This window comes from Stomoxys calcitrans, chromosome 1, assembly GCF_963082655.1.
Source record: "Stomoxys calcitrans chromosome 1, idStoCalc2.1, whole genome shotgun sequence".
In the NCBI taxonomy this organism is placed as follows: Eukaryota; Metazoa; Arthropoda; class Insecta; order Diptera; family Muscidae; genus Stomoxys; species Stomoxys calcitrans.
In genome coordinates this window covers 155,572,345-155,587,584 of record NC_081552.1, presented here as the reverse complement: position 1 = coordinate 155,587,584, position 15,240 = coordinate 155,572,345, and positions in this window count along the sequence as shown.

Genomic DNA, 15,240 nt, shown 5'->3' with positions numbered 1-15,240 from the left:
GTCAGAGAAAGAGTGTTCCATGGAGACCCTCCAATCTTTAACCTCATCGATCAGATTTTCGAAACATATCGTCACATCTCATACCTCCTCCCTAATCCTATTAAAAAAGGTAGTGGTGTTGCCAATATTAAGTGTTATTAGGTCGTTAGTATTCATGAACTCTGCCGACGTTGACAACTCTGGGGAAAATACATAATTCAAAGTTTTATGACACATAACGCAGGTCCTCGGCCGAGTACCAGTGATAGCATAGAATAATTGGTAGTTGATATGGTTCAGTCCAGAAACTTTGTTCCGGGTCGTCCATAGATCCTGAATTAAGGCAATATGAATCTTGCCCTTGCTGAGTTTCTTCATCAGAGCGTGTGTAGCAGTCTCGCTTCGGTGGAGGTTTATCTGAATTACCTCAATCATTGGCCCTCCAGTAAATGGGCATCTTGGGAGTAATTAATGATTTCATCGTTTGATCTCTGTTCTTTAGACTGCACTAACATTCCCGTCACTGCACTGCCTGATGTCATCGTTTTAGGTTCTTTGCCTAGTCTAGTCTTCCGACTTTTTATACCCTCCACCATAAGATGGGCGGTATACTAATTTCGTCATTCTGATTGTAACTACTCGAAATATTCGTCTGAGACCCCATAAAGTATATATATTCTTGATCGTCGTGAAATTTTATGTCGATCTAGCCATGTCCGTCCGTCCGTCTGTCTGTCGAAAGCACGCTAACTTCCGAAGGAGTAAAGCTAGCCGCTTGAAATTTTGCACAAATACTTCTTATTAGTGTAGGTCAGTTGGTATTGTAAATGGGCCATATCGGTCCATGTTTTGGTATAGCTGCCATATAAACCGATCTTGGGTCTTGACTTCTTGAGCCTCTAGAGTGCGCAATTCTTATCCGATTGGAATGAAATTTTGCACGACGTGTTTTGTTATTATATCCAACAACTGTGCCAAGTATGGTTCAAATCGGTCCATAACCTGATGTAGCTGCCATATAAACCGATCTTGGGTCTTGATTTCTTAAGCCTCTAGAGTGCGCAATTCTTATCCGATTGGAATAAAATTTTGCACGATGTGTTTTGTTACGATATCCAACAACTGTGCCAAGTATGGTTCAAATCGGTCCATAACCTTATATAGCTGCCATATAAACCGATCTGGGGTCTTGACTTCTTGAGCCTCTAGAGGGCGCAATTCTTATCCAATTTGAATGAATTTTGGCACGTAGTATTTTGTTATGATATCCAACAACTGTGCCAAATATGGTTCAAATCGGTTCATAACCTGATATAGCTGTCATATAAACAGATCTGGGGACTTGACTTCTTGAGCTTCTAGAGGGCACAATTCCTATCCGATTTGGCTGAAATTTCGCAAGACGTTTTTTATTGTTACTTTCAACAACTGTGTCAAATATAGCACAAGTCGGTTCATAACCTGATATAGCTGCCATATAAACCGATCTGGGATCTTGACTTCTTGAGCCTCTAGAGGTCGCAATTATTATCCGATTTGCCTGAAATTTTGTACGACGGATTCTTTCATGACCATCAACATACGTGTTTATTATGGTCAGAATCGGTCCATAGCCCGATACAGATCCCATATAAATCGATATCTCTATTTTACTTTTTGAGCTCACAAAGAGCGCAATTCTTATTCGAATTGGCTGACATTTTACACAGGTCTCCAGGTCTCCTTCTAATAGCAGAGCAAATCTTTTCTTATATCCTTTTTTTTTTGCCTAAGAAGAGATGCCGGGAAAAGAACTCGACAAATGCGATCCATGGTGGAGGCTATATAAGATTCCACCCGGCCGAACTTAGCACGCTTTTACTTGTTATAAATTCGGTAATGGTTCCATCGTCGGATCCCTGTTCGTTAAGGTGTATTGGGTTTCCATTCCCTGTACTGCCTGATGTTTCAATACTAGGATCAATGCCTATCTTAACCTTCCAAATCTTAAGTTAATGGGCTTCTTGGGAGTAGGTGATGGTACCATCATCGGCTCCCTGTTCGTTGGGTTGCATTAAGATTCCTGTCGCTGCGCTGCCTAATGTTTCAGTATTAGGATCTTTACCTATCCCAGTATTCCGAATCTTTAAGTCAGTGATGGGTCCGTCGTCGGGTTCTTATTTGCTAGGCTGTGTTGGGTCTCCCGCCACTGCACTGCCTGATATTTTAGTATTAGGATCTTTGCTTCTCCTAGTCTTTCCAATATTGAGAGATGTCGTGGTTGTCGGCCCCCTGTTTGTTGGGCGGTGTTGAGTCACCTGCCACTGTACGGCCTGATGTCGCAGAATGAAAATTTCTGCCTATCCTTGTCTTCCCAATCTTAAAAAAGACAGCTTTGCTCCCGTAGTGCGCCATGCCTTTAGCAAAACTTGTCACGAAGACTTGATTAATGCCAACCACAAAGAGAGTTCCTTCCTACTTCTCCTCCCTGTGGAAGATCTTCCACTTCTCTGCGACCAAACCTTCGTTTTGCTTGCCCAAGAATCCCAAGATGCGTTCCGTCGCAAATTAACTGCCCCATCCCATGATGAAGACCGTAGCCTTCGTGAGCTGGGGGATATCCATCTTTCTCACCAGGTCGAGCTTTGGGCCCTCCTAGGGAACGTGAATACCTCTGACGAGCTGTTTGAAGGTATAAATACATTCCGCCGACGCAAAGCGCAGCGTAGAGATGTCCCCTCTAAACTCGCAGCTCATCGTTTGTATGGGTGGAACCCCTACAGAGTTCCACACATGTTCAATCGTGTGCATCCCTCTGGTTTATCCGTCTCTTCCAGATTAATAAGTCTGACGACTAGTTGTGCGCTTGAAGCATTACGCTCGACTACAGGTGCCAAGGCACCCACACCTGCTACGGTCTGACACCCACCGCAGATGTTGAGTCTTTGGAGTCCATTTCCAGCCTACTCCAAAAGGATTTAAAATTTTTTCGTAATAGGTAGTACCTATTCCGAGATACGGATATATATATTGTATATATGTATATATTTTTTTTCTTTGAGGAGCGAAATAAAAACACGTCAGCTTCACTCAACGGCTACAATTCATTTCATTTCAAGCTAAAGTAGCTGATGACGATTCAGGTATTGTCGACATCTTTGCAGACTTTTTTAGCACTACTTACTCAGATAATTATTATGATTTATGTAGAACACATCCATGCACAATCAACAATTTAGCTTTTATAGACGTGTCTGGGATTGGCGAAAACGTATTACTTGAAAATTAAAGGCCACTGAAGATAACTTTTAATCCTGGTCCAGATGGAATTCCATCCCACATTTTAAAGCACTGCTCTCTCGAACTTTCATATCCCCTTTGTACACTTTTCAACAGTTCATTAAAGCATGGATATCTGCAGGAATTGTGGAAGCAATCTTATATATAAAAATCAATTTGTGTTTGTTTGTAGGTTTGTTTGTTTGTATGTTTGTGTGTTCCTTATAGACTCAGAAACAGCTGAACCGATTTTCTTGAAATTTTCACAAATGGTGTATAATGACCCCGTGGGAAAATAGGGTACTACATTTTTTGATTCTGAATATCAGAAACGCCAGATCTCGAAGATGGGTGGTGCGATTTAAGCAAAATTTTATGTGCTCTCATATAGTACCCTAAAAATAAAAATTTGGTGTCCAAAATTTCGGATGGGCTACCAAGGGGGGCCGCCCCACCCTAAAACCCACCAAACATATATTTAGATCAATCACGACAATATGGGACTCAAATGAAAGGTATTTAGGATAATAAAACGTATCTGATATCCATTTTTCGGACCAAGTGCTAAGAGGACCACCCCAACCCCCAAAACACTCCTAAATCGGACATCTTTACCGACCATGGCAATAAGGGACTCAAATGAAAGGTATTTGCGAGTAGAATACGAATCTGAAATCCAAATGTGGGACCACGTTTCTGGGGGTCCACCCCTTCCCCAAACAGGACTTATTTACTGACCATGGGAATATGGGGCTTAAATAAAAGATATTTGAGTGTAGAATTAGAATCTGATATCCAAATATGAGACCAAGCGTTTGGGGGGACGCCTCTCCCCAAAAACCTCTCCCAAAGGGGACACATTTACGACCATAGCAATATGGGGCTCAAATGAAAGGTATTTGGGAGAAAAGCACAAATCTGATACCAATATTTGGGAAAAGTGTCTATGGGGCCATCCCACCCCCACAACACCACCCAACCCCTAAATCGGACATATACCGATCATGGTAATATGGGACTCAAATGAAAGGTATTTGCGAGTAGAATACGAATCTGATATCCACATGTGGGACCATGTTTCTGGGGGGTGGACCCCTTCCCCAAAACAACCCCCAAACAGGACTTATTTTCTGACCATGGGAATATGGGGCTTAATTACAAGGTATTTGAGTGTAGAATTAGAATCTGATATCCAAATATGGGACTAAGTGTTTGGGGGGCCGCCTCTCCCCAAAAGGGGACACATTTACGACCATAGCCATATGGGGCTCAAATGAAAGATCTTTGGGAGTAAAGCACGAATCTGATATCAATATTTGGGAAAAGTGTCTATGGGGTCACCCCACCCCCACAACACCACCCAAATAGTAAGTATTTGCTGACTTTTGCAATATGAGGCTCAAATAAGAGGGTTTTTAGAGTGGAACACGAATCCGATGTATATTTTCAATGCCAACTCACAGAGTGGCCGCCTATCCCCCAAAACACCCCCCAAGCCGGTCATGTTTGCCGACTATGGAAATATGGGGCTCAAATTAAAGGTATTTGGGAGTAGACCACGCATCTGATATCAACATTAGGGACCAACTGACTAGGGGACATCCCACCACCATAACAACTCCCAAATAGGACGTATTTGCTCACCAAGACAATTTGGGTCGTAAAGAGAGTGGAACTTAATATTATAGTTTTTAGGGTCAATACCTCAAACCGGACATATTTGCTGACTTTTGCAATATGGAGTTTAAATGAGATTTGAAAACGAATTTGATATCCAATTTTGAGGCCAATGGCAATATAAGGTTCAAATAGATGATATATAGATACATGAGAATAGAGAACGTTGCTGATATATTTTCCGGGCTTAGTGCTTGGCCGACCACCCAATCCCCAAAACACCCCTAAATCGGGCATATTTACCGACCATGACAATGTGGTCCTAAATGATAAGTATTGGGGGGTAGAGTAAGAATTGATACCCATTTTCGGAACCAATTTTCTGGGGGTCTAGCCCTTTCCCAAAATACCCCACAAACAGCAATTTTTGAGTGACCATCGCAATATGGGGCGCAAATAAAGGTATTTGGGAGTAGAATACGAATTTTATATCCAAATATAGGACCATGTATTTAGGGCATCACCCCTTTCCCAAAACACCCCCAAAGGGAAAAAACTTTTCGTCCGTGCGAATATGTGGCTCAAATGAAACGTATTTGAGATTAGAAAACGAATTTGAAAACCTATTTTGGGGCCATGTGTTTGGGGGACGCCTCATCCTGCCACTCCTCTTAAGCCAATGGCAATATGGGGTTTAAATAAATGTTATTTGAAAAAAGAGCACGATGCTGATATCTTTTCAGGGTCATGTATCTGGGTGTACACCTTACATCCAAACATAAATTCGTAGACCAATAAAGATCATATGGGATTCAGATAAAGGCACTTATATTGTTAAACTGTTAGTCAAGCGATATACTATTTTCGTAGCATGATATTTCACTAAAAAATCTTTAATTGTCAAAAATAAATATTCCAAGGAAACTTTTGTTCCATATAAAGTAAAAGAAGGCGCAGCGGAGCGGGCCCGGGTCAGCTAGTCTTATATAAGACCGTTATTTAAAGCCGGAAATCGCAATGAGGTATCTAATTACAGGGGCATTTCAATTTTGAATGCTATTCCGAAGATATTAGGGAAAATTTTGACTGAGACTATTTTACATCAAGTCTTTTCTATATTGTCTCCCTACTAACATGGGTTCCGGAAATCGAGATCGACGATAAGAAATATTTTAGACTTTAATTGTTTGGTCACAGATGGCTTTAGGGTTCGCTACCAAAAGGATACTATCAATACCGATTTTAGTAAAGCATTTGATAAAGTCAACCACAACCTTCTGTTTTAAAAAAATAGAACTTATTGATTTCAGTCCCTCTTTACTAAAGTGGATTAGATCATATCTGACTGGACGTACTCAAAGAGTAAAATTTGGTACTGCAGTTTCCAAATCAATTGTTGTCTTTTCAGGTGTTCAACTGGGTAGTCATCTTGGCGCTGTGCTGTTTTGTTTGTTCATAAACAATCTCCCTTTTACTTTGAAGCACTCGAATATCTTGATGTGCGCAGGTGATGTAAAGTTCTTCAGATCAACAAGAGACTCTGATGAACAGTGTTATCTTCAGTATGACGTTGATACACTCTACGGATGGTGCAATCAGATCTTTATGGAACTTAATATTTTCAAATGCAAACACATATCATTATCAAGAATAACCTCTCTTAAAACAAACTACTTTTTGGGTTCCAATCAACTTGAAGTAGTCTATAGCTTTAAAGACCTTAGATTTCTTCTAGACCAACGCTTAAACTTCCATCAACACATCTCAATTGTTGTAAACAAAGCACGTGGTGCTCTTGGCTTCATGAAACGCTGGAGTAAAAACTTAATGATTTCTCTATGACGAAAAACTTATATACGTCGCTATTCAGAAGTAATCTCGAGTACGATTCAGTGGTATGGGATCCGTACTACAGTATTCATTCTGATTTGATAGAATCGGTTCAAAAACTATTTCTATTATTTTGACTCCGTCGAAATGGGTGGGACAGAAGTTCATTACCTTCGTATGAGTACCGATTAAATCTTAAAATGCTTCCTACATTAAAAAGTCGTAGAACAATGCTAAACATTACGATTTTGACAAAATTAATTCATGGTCAAATAGATTCTTGCTTTCTTTTGAGTCGAATTTTCTTTAACGTTCCTATCAGACCTACCAGATATTTTGATCTTTTGAAAATTTCTTATTATCGATCCAACTATGCCAATAATGATCCTTTTCGGCACCTTTGTTATCAATTTAATCAACTGAAGGATATAATAGATCTATCTGAGAATCGAGAATATTTAAAAAGGAAAATTATATATTATTTTTAAATTCTTAGGGTAACACATTTGTAAATATATTATTATTAGTCTCCAAGACGAATTTCGTGAAGGTATTCCAAAATCAGCTGTTGTTCCAAAAACCATTAAACCTTTGCTCCAACTGATATTGCAAGATGGTCATGTGACCCATCATGAGATTGAGACAACGTTAGGCATTAGTGGGACTAGCATACATTCAATATTGCATGAACATTTGACCGTTAAAAAATTAGTTCGCTTTGGATCCCACAAAATTTGTCAATCGCTCAAAAAAAGGCTCGTGTTGATTGGTCGAAAGAAATGCTCCAAAAATACAAAACAATTGCATTTTTGAGCACTCAAAACATCGATTTGATGAGTCATTCGCCGTATAATCCTGGCTTGGCACCGAATGACTTCTTTTTATTCCCGTACGTAAAAAATAAAATGAGCGATCAACGTTTTTCGACACCTGAAGAAGCGGTTAATGCGTTCAGCGTGCATGTTTTGGAGATACCTCAATCAGAGTGGCAAAAGTGCTTCAACAATTGGTTCAAACGCATGCAAAAGTTCATAGATCTTAATGAGGAATATTTTGAAAAACAATAAAGCGATTTTCGATGATTAATATTTGTTTTTGGGTTCTCTAAAAGTCAACCTCGTAGATCACTTAATAAGTGTAGATTATTAAGTGCTTAATAAATGTTGTCAGATTAGGGGAAATTTCTCCAAACAGGGGATTTTTTTTCGTGATTGGGAAAAAAATTTTCCCATTTGGGATACGGGGATTTTGATGGGGAAAAAAGCAAACCATGGGGGATTTTCTATAGGAATTTCTATTAGCATAGCTAAAAAATTATAGATTGACTATAGAAATTTTCAATTTTGTTTTCCTTTTCCATTTGCATCTCCGATCATCCAGCTCGTCTCGAAAGAGAAACAAACACAAATTGTAAAATTTAATGATCTCGCCCTAACAGGCAAAAACTTGAAGGATTATAGAAATTTTCTTTATTTTTAGTGCTGGTCAATACCTTTGGGTTAGGTGTGATTTAATAGAAAGCATGTTCACCTATACTGGTGTTTACGGTTGTAACGTATCTCTCGAGATGAGAAATTGTGCATGAATATAGGCATATAGACATTTCGAACCGAACACTGATTTTGGTAATAAAATTCAATGATTTGCAAGCGTTGCTCGTTAGTAAGTCTATTCATGATGAAATGTCAAAGCATACTGAGCATCTTTCTCTTTGACACCATGTCTGAAATCCCACGTGATCTGTCAAATACTAATGCATGAAAATCCTAACCTCAAAAAAATCACCCTTTATATTCTTGATGGTCTTCCATTCGAAATCGGTCTATCCATGTCGCCCCTCTGTCCGTCTGTCAAAATTACTATAGTGGCCGAACGAAGCTATCTCCTTGAAATTTTTGGCCATTTGTAAATGGGCCAGACTCACTTAAACGTTTTCGTCCATTGTGATACCACAGGAACAGAAGAAGGAAGATGCCTTCTAGTTCCTACCGTTGAACCATCCACATCGCTTTAAAAAACCCAGTAACTTGCGAACGTTTACATCCGCTAAAACAGACAGGTTCTCAAAGAAATGGGAACCTAAAGTGCAACACCTCCTAACTGCTCGTGTGGGACACACACACACACAGAAGGTGTTCTATAGTCTCTTCTTCCTCGATGTCCCTACAGCTTCTGCGAAAGTCGTTGCTGGCAACCTTCAGTCTGTCAGCATGTTTTCCGATTAGACAGTGACGTGTCATGACGGACACAATGACTGAGACGTCTGTTCTAGCAAATGACAGCAAAGCAGTAGACCTCTTCAAGTCTAGATTAGGCCACATCGTTTTGGAATGCTCACAGCCCCCTCTTTGTGACCATTTATCATTCTCAGCCATGCCAAATTATTTGAGGACATCGCCAACACGTCCCTCCAGCTAGGCCTGAAACGATGGGTCGCGAATTATCTGTGTGGTCGCCAGTCATTTGTGGAATTTAGGGATAAGCAGTCGAAGCACCGTAGAGTGAAACAGGGAGTTCCCCAAGTTGGTGTGATATCTTCGGCACTGTTTAACCTCTACCTATCCTTCATTCCAACCCCTCCAGACGGCATAGAGATCGTATCATATGCGGACGATTGTACGATCATGGCATCAGGCCCCACCCATTGATTACATCTGCGATAGGTTGAACGTCTACCTCAACGAACTTGCCTCATATTGCAAATTTTGCCCATGAACATTCCACTAAGGAACAGGGGCAAACTTCTCACATATCAATTAGTGCAGTCCGATTTTAAGTTTTTAAGCTCAATGATAAGCCTTCTTTTTATAGCCGACCTTCTTTTTATAGCCGAGTCCGAACGGCGTGCCGCAGTGCGACACCTCTTTGGAGAGAGTTTTTACATGGCATAGTACCTCACAAATGTTGCCAGCATTAGGAGGGGAAAACCACCGCTGAAAATTTTTTCTGATGGTCTCGCCAGGATTCGAACCCAGGCGTTCAGCGTCATAGGCGGACATACTGACCTCTCGCTGCAAGAAATCTGAAGATATCCGCCACCAAATCGTCAGCCACATTGTTTACTAGAAATACACGTGAGGTGAATACTGAGCTGACTGTAATGGTCGATGGAGAAATGATTCCGACCATCAAGTGTCCCAAAGTACTTGGCTTCACATTTGACAGCTCAAACACATTTGTGACACGCAGTGGAATAATATTCAGATCTGTCAGAATGCCGCCCTCCGAGCTGCGACGGGCTGTCTCCTCAGTTCTCATGTGGACCACCTCAATTCCTACAAGGCTAGGATTGATGCCGACGTGCAAGATGTATGTCCCGATTGTAACCAGGGACCACACGATACACGTCACTTGTTTAACTGCCCGGCCAGACCCACTCGAGTCAGACCCAGATCCCTGTGGACGCACCCCATCTTAGTCGCAGAGGCCTTCACACTCAACAGAATCAAGCAGACGAAAGATAGAACACAATAAACTGCTACAACAACAACTTGAATCGATTTAATAAAATTCACAAGAATCTGACTTGGACATACTAATCCTACCTCTTAAAGAACATTCCCCCTCCTGTTTGCACTAACTGCAATTTACCCTTAACCATATCCAATATGCTAATTGCATGTCCCTTTTTTCAACAAGAACAAAGAAAATACTTGAAGCACTCATTGAAAGAAATAACATCTTTTAATAATTTTCTTCAAACCATTGAATTTTTGGAAGCTACAAACATATATCATTTAAAATAAATTTTGGTTTTAAGTTATTTTGGAATTGATTGTCCATTTGCTTAAGGCCTCAGCTGCTATAGCTTTACACAAAATTACGTGCAATTTTTTTTTATTGTTTTTTTTTTAATTAATAAATAATTATATTTAAAGACAATTTTTAAGAAAAAATTTTTTTTAGAAAAAAATTCTTATCTCTACATAGAAAAAATTGCATTTAGTTATTGGAATTATGTACAGAAAAGCAAAATAAAAAGACCTAAAAAAGTTTAGGCAAAATATAGTATCGCAAAATGCATTGAGCACGCACAAACATTTTTATTAAAATTTTCGCTTTAAAAAATAATTTCGAGGTAGGCCCAAAATTGAGCAAAAATTTGTCTTTAGAAAATTTTTTACAGAAATTTAGCCCTTTGAAAAATAATTCATTAAAATTAAGTCTTTAAAAGAAATATTGTATTATCATTAGAAAAAAATATAAAAATTTGTGTTTAGAAAAAATTGTAATGAAATTTGGTCTTTAAAAAAATAATTTCGAGGGGAGCCCGTGTCTGGCTGAAGTTTTGTCGTTAGAGATTGTTAAGCTTAAATTTTGTTTTAAATAAAAGATTCATTAAAATTTGTTTAGAAAAACTTCCATTGAAATTTGAACAGGATATAGTCCGGCTATAGACCATATCGTTCAGCGCAAAGATCTTTCAAAAGTAAGGCAAAATGTGTGACGTTGCTTTTCTTCTGATTCGCCAGAATCTTCATCTGCAGAAATTTGTCAAATAGATCTTGGTGCTTTACATACAAACCCAACTAGAGTAGGTTGCAAAACACACATCTGAATTTGAACAGGGCTCTTAAGGACGACTTGATTCAGAAGCGCAATAGAAAACAAGTTAAATCTTACCTCCCTTCTTCAAATCCAACAATTTTGCCGATATTTTATTTCAGTAAGATTTCATTACAATTTTGTCTTTAAGAAAATAATTTTAAGGCGGCCCTGGCCAGGACTGAATGTTGTCTTTATGGAATACTAGCTGAATCGGGCCCGCTCCGCCGCGCCTTCTTTTACTTTATATGGAACAAAATTATCCTTTGAATATTAATTATCGACAATTGAAGAGCTTTTAGTGAAATGTCATGCTATGAAAATGATATATCGCTTAACAGTATTGCGAATCCATATGATCTTAATTGATCTATGAATTCACTCGGAGGGTTTAGGGCCATTCCTAAAAGGCTTTATATAAGGCCGATATTCCCATGTGGATTTTGGGAGTGGGAAGGCACTCAGGGTGGTGGTTGTGTTGGTTAGGGTGTAGTGTGGACCGCAAAAACGTGGTCCCGAAAATGGGTATCAATTTCAATTACCATTCATATGGGCCCTATATTGCAATGGTCGGAAAATATATATGTCAGATTTGGGGGTGTTTTGGGGTGGTTCCCTAGACACTTAATCCAGAAAAAAATATCTGCAATACCCCATACTGTCTGTCATTGGTATAAGGGAAGTTTATGGGATAAGGCGTCCCCAAACACTTAAACCCAACAATTCTTTATGAAATTCGTTTTCATTACGAAATCTCAAATACCTTTCATTTAAGCCACCTATTGCCATGGTCGGTAAATTTGTACTCTTTGGGGGGTGTTTTGGGGAAGGGGCGGTGCCCCAAATACATGGTCCCACATTTGGATATGAGATTCGTATTCTACTCCCAAATACCTTTATTTGAGCCCCATATGGCGGTGGTGAGTAAATAGTTGCTGTTTGTGGAGTGTTATAGGGAAAGGGTAGACCATGGTGGGTATATATGTCCGATTAAGAGGTGTTTTGGGGGTTGGGTTGGTCCCCCGCACACGTGCTGGTACGGCCTTTCAGATATGTCGCGCCAATGTGGATATTATCTGGGTGCTCTTCTCCCAAATACCTTTCATTGGAGCCTTGTATTGCTGTGGTCGGTAAATATGTCCGGCATGGGGGTGTTTTTGAGGGTGAGGCGGATTCGTGCTCTGGTCTCAAATACCTTTCGATTGAGTCCCATATTGTCATTATTGGTTTATATTCTATTTGGCTGATGGCTTTGGAGGTGGGTCGGCCCATTAGATATCCCAACCATCTCCGAGATCTGGCGTTTTTGGAAATAGAGTAAGGGGAAGGTCCGCCCATTAATGTTTGGATGTTACATCTACTTCTTTCTCTTGGATTTAGTGGTGGATTGGAGAAGCCAAACTCTTTGCTCCGAAAGTGGATATCAGATTCATATTCCACTCCCAAAAACCACATTGGAGCTACATATTGCTATAGTCGGTATATATGTGTGGTTTAGGGGGAGTTTATGAGGTGGGGCAACCCTGAAACACTTGGCCATGAAGCAGATACAGATTTGAGCCCCTTTTTGCCATAATCCACAAAGATGTGCAGTTTGAGGGGAATGCAGGGTGGGGCGGCCACCCACGTACATAGCCCTAAAAAAATATCAGCATCGTGCTGTACTCTCAAATTCTTTTTATTTGAGGCCCAATTGCCATTGGTTTAGGGGGAGTTGATGGGGTGGCACGACCCCCAAACATTTGGCCTCAAATTTGAATATCAAATTCGTTTTTTACTGTCAAATACCTATTATTTATCGCCATAGTAGGCAATCAGGTCCGGTTTGAAGGGAGTTTAGAGGCGGACCCTGAAGCAATATCAGCATCGTGCTAGAGCACGATTTAGTTTGAGCCCCATAATATCAAGCATTTTGAAAGAGGCTATCAAGATATTCAGGGCTACTGGTCTCGTTCAGATTCATACTAATAAAATTATTTTTTGAATTGGTTATCTACATTCAAAATCATATTTCAAAGCGACCACTTGGGATACTATATTCTTAAAGATCAGCAGGGCCTCCTGTGTCCATCTCAATTTGAAGGTAAAAGTGTAAAAAGCCTCAGACACCAAAAAATAAATTTTTGTTGCAGATTTGTATTCTACTTTTAAATAGCTTTCATTTGGTATCCATATTTTCCCAATCGGTAAATTTGTCCTGCTGGGGGGTTTTGGGGGGTGGGAAGGGCCCCAGACACCAAAAAATAAATTTTTGTTGCAAATTTGTATTCTACTTTTAAATACCTCTCATTTGATACCCATATTGCTCAAAGCGGTTAAATTTTACTGTTGGGTGGTGTTTATGGGGGTGGAGGGCGCCCCCGACACATAGGGAAACATTTTAATGCCAATTTCGTACTTTGCTCTTAATTACCTCTCATTTGATACCCATATTGGCCAAAGCGGTGAAATTGCCCTCTTGGGGTTTTTTTGAGTGAAATTTTTATACCAAATTCGTACTCTGCTCTTAAATACCTTCCATTTGATACCCATATTGTCCCAATCGGTATAAATGTCCGTTCGGGTGGGTTTTGGGATGGGGCGTGTCCCCCCAGGTTATTTGACTCCAAAATTTTGTACCAATTTCGTGTTTTTGGGGTACCATAAGGTGGCATTTCGCTTAAATCGGTGCACGCTTCTCCGAGATCTGGCGTTTTTGAAAATTGTAGTAGGGGGAGGGTAAGACCAGCAATAGTTTAAGAATGAAAAAATAAGTTTTAACAAAATTTATATCACACAATAACAACAATTGAAAAAAAAACAACTCTATTACGAGTGTTTTATGCTTTGTGGTAGATGGGATGAAACTTCTACCCAGCCCCACGGCAATTCAGTCATGGCAGCTACGTATTTCTATTTCAGACATAGGGCGTTTTGGCATGAAAAATACATTAAAATATACTTGATTCAGCAACCACAAAGCACAGTGTCAACTTAGCATTTTTAATTGAAATGTTTTAATTCGAAAAGTTATTGCAGATAATTTTTTTTTTCATTTTGTTTCTCAATACATTGTAGGCTATTTTGTGGATGTAAGTATAGTGTGCTGTAACACAGCCGTTTTTGGTAGGTTCCCGCCAAAATTGGTAGGTTTTTTCACTTGGTAGGTTGGTAGGCTAACCTCAATTTTGGTAGGTTTCTCCAACATGTCCTCCCTTTACCGCCAAAAAGATGGCAACTTTTGGGATTTTCAGTTTTTAATAGTAATCGATAGCTGACGCCTGTTTCCACCTTCAGCTAGAATTGTGTCGATAATCCAACCCGTTATGATTTTACAACAAAAACAATTCTAATGCAAGTGTCATTTTAATTTTGTAGATTAATGGAGGCCACCGTAACGCAGAGGTTAGCTTGTCCGCCTAAGACGCTGAACGCATGGGTTCAAATCCTGCCGAGTACATCATGAAAATTTTCAGCGGTGGTTATCCCCTGCTAATGGTGGCGACATTTGGGAGGTACTGTACCATTTGGCATGGCAGCCATGTAAAATTTTCTCCACAAAGAGATGTCGCACTGCGGCACGCCGTTCGGACTCGGCTATAAAATGTAGGTCCCTTATCATTGAGCTTAAAACTTGAATCGTAATGTTCATGGGCAAATTTGCATTTGCAGATAAATTCTGTGACAGCGAAAGATACTTACATTACATTATTTTCACCAGACACAAGTACCTCAAACAAATTAAGCAGTAATTGCAAAAAAATATCTAAGTTACAATAATGAAACGTTTTATATTTGGAAGTAGAGTACGAATCGAAGCGGCCAGCTTTGGCCACTTCAGTCGGCTCCAAATCCCCGATTATAAGTAAAAACTGGTACTATATTCGTTTTTCACAGTTGAAAACACAATTTTTCACGGCTACTTTTTTGAAACACTACAAAAATCTCAATAAAAACGTAATACTTTTATGAAGATTTTTTCATATGTAATGAGGGAATGTCCTACCGATCGAAACCAACAAGTTTTCCTGC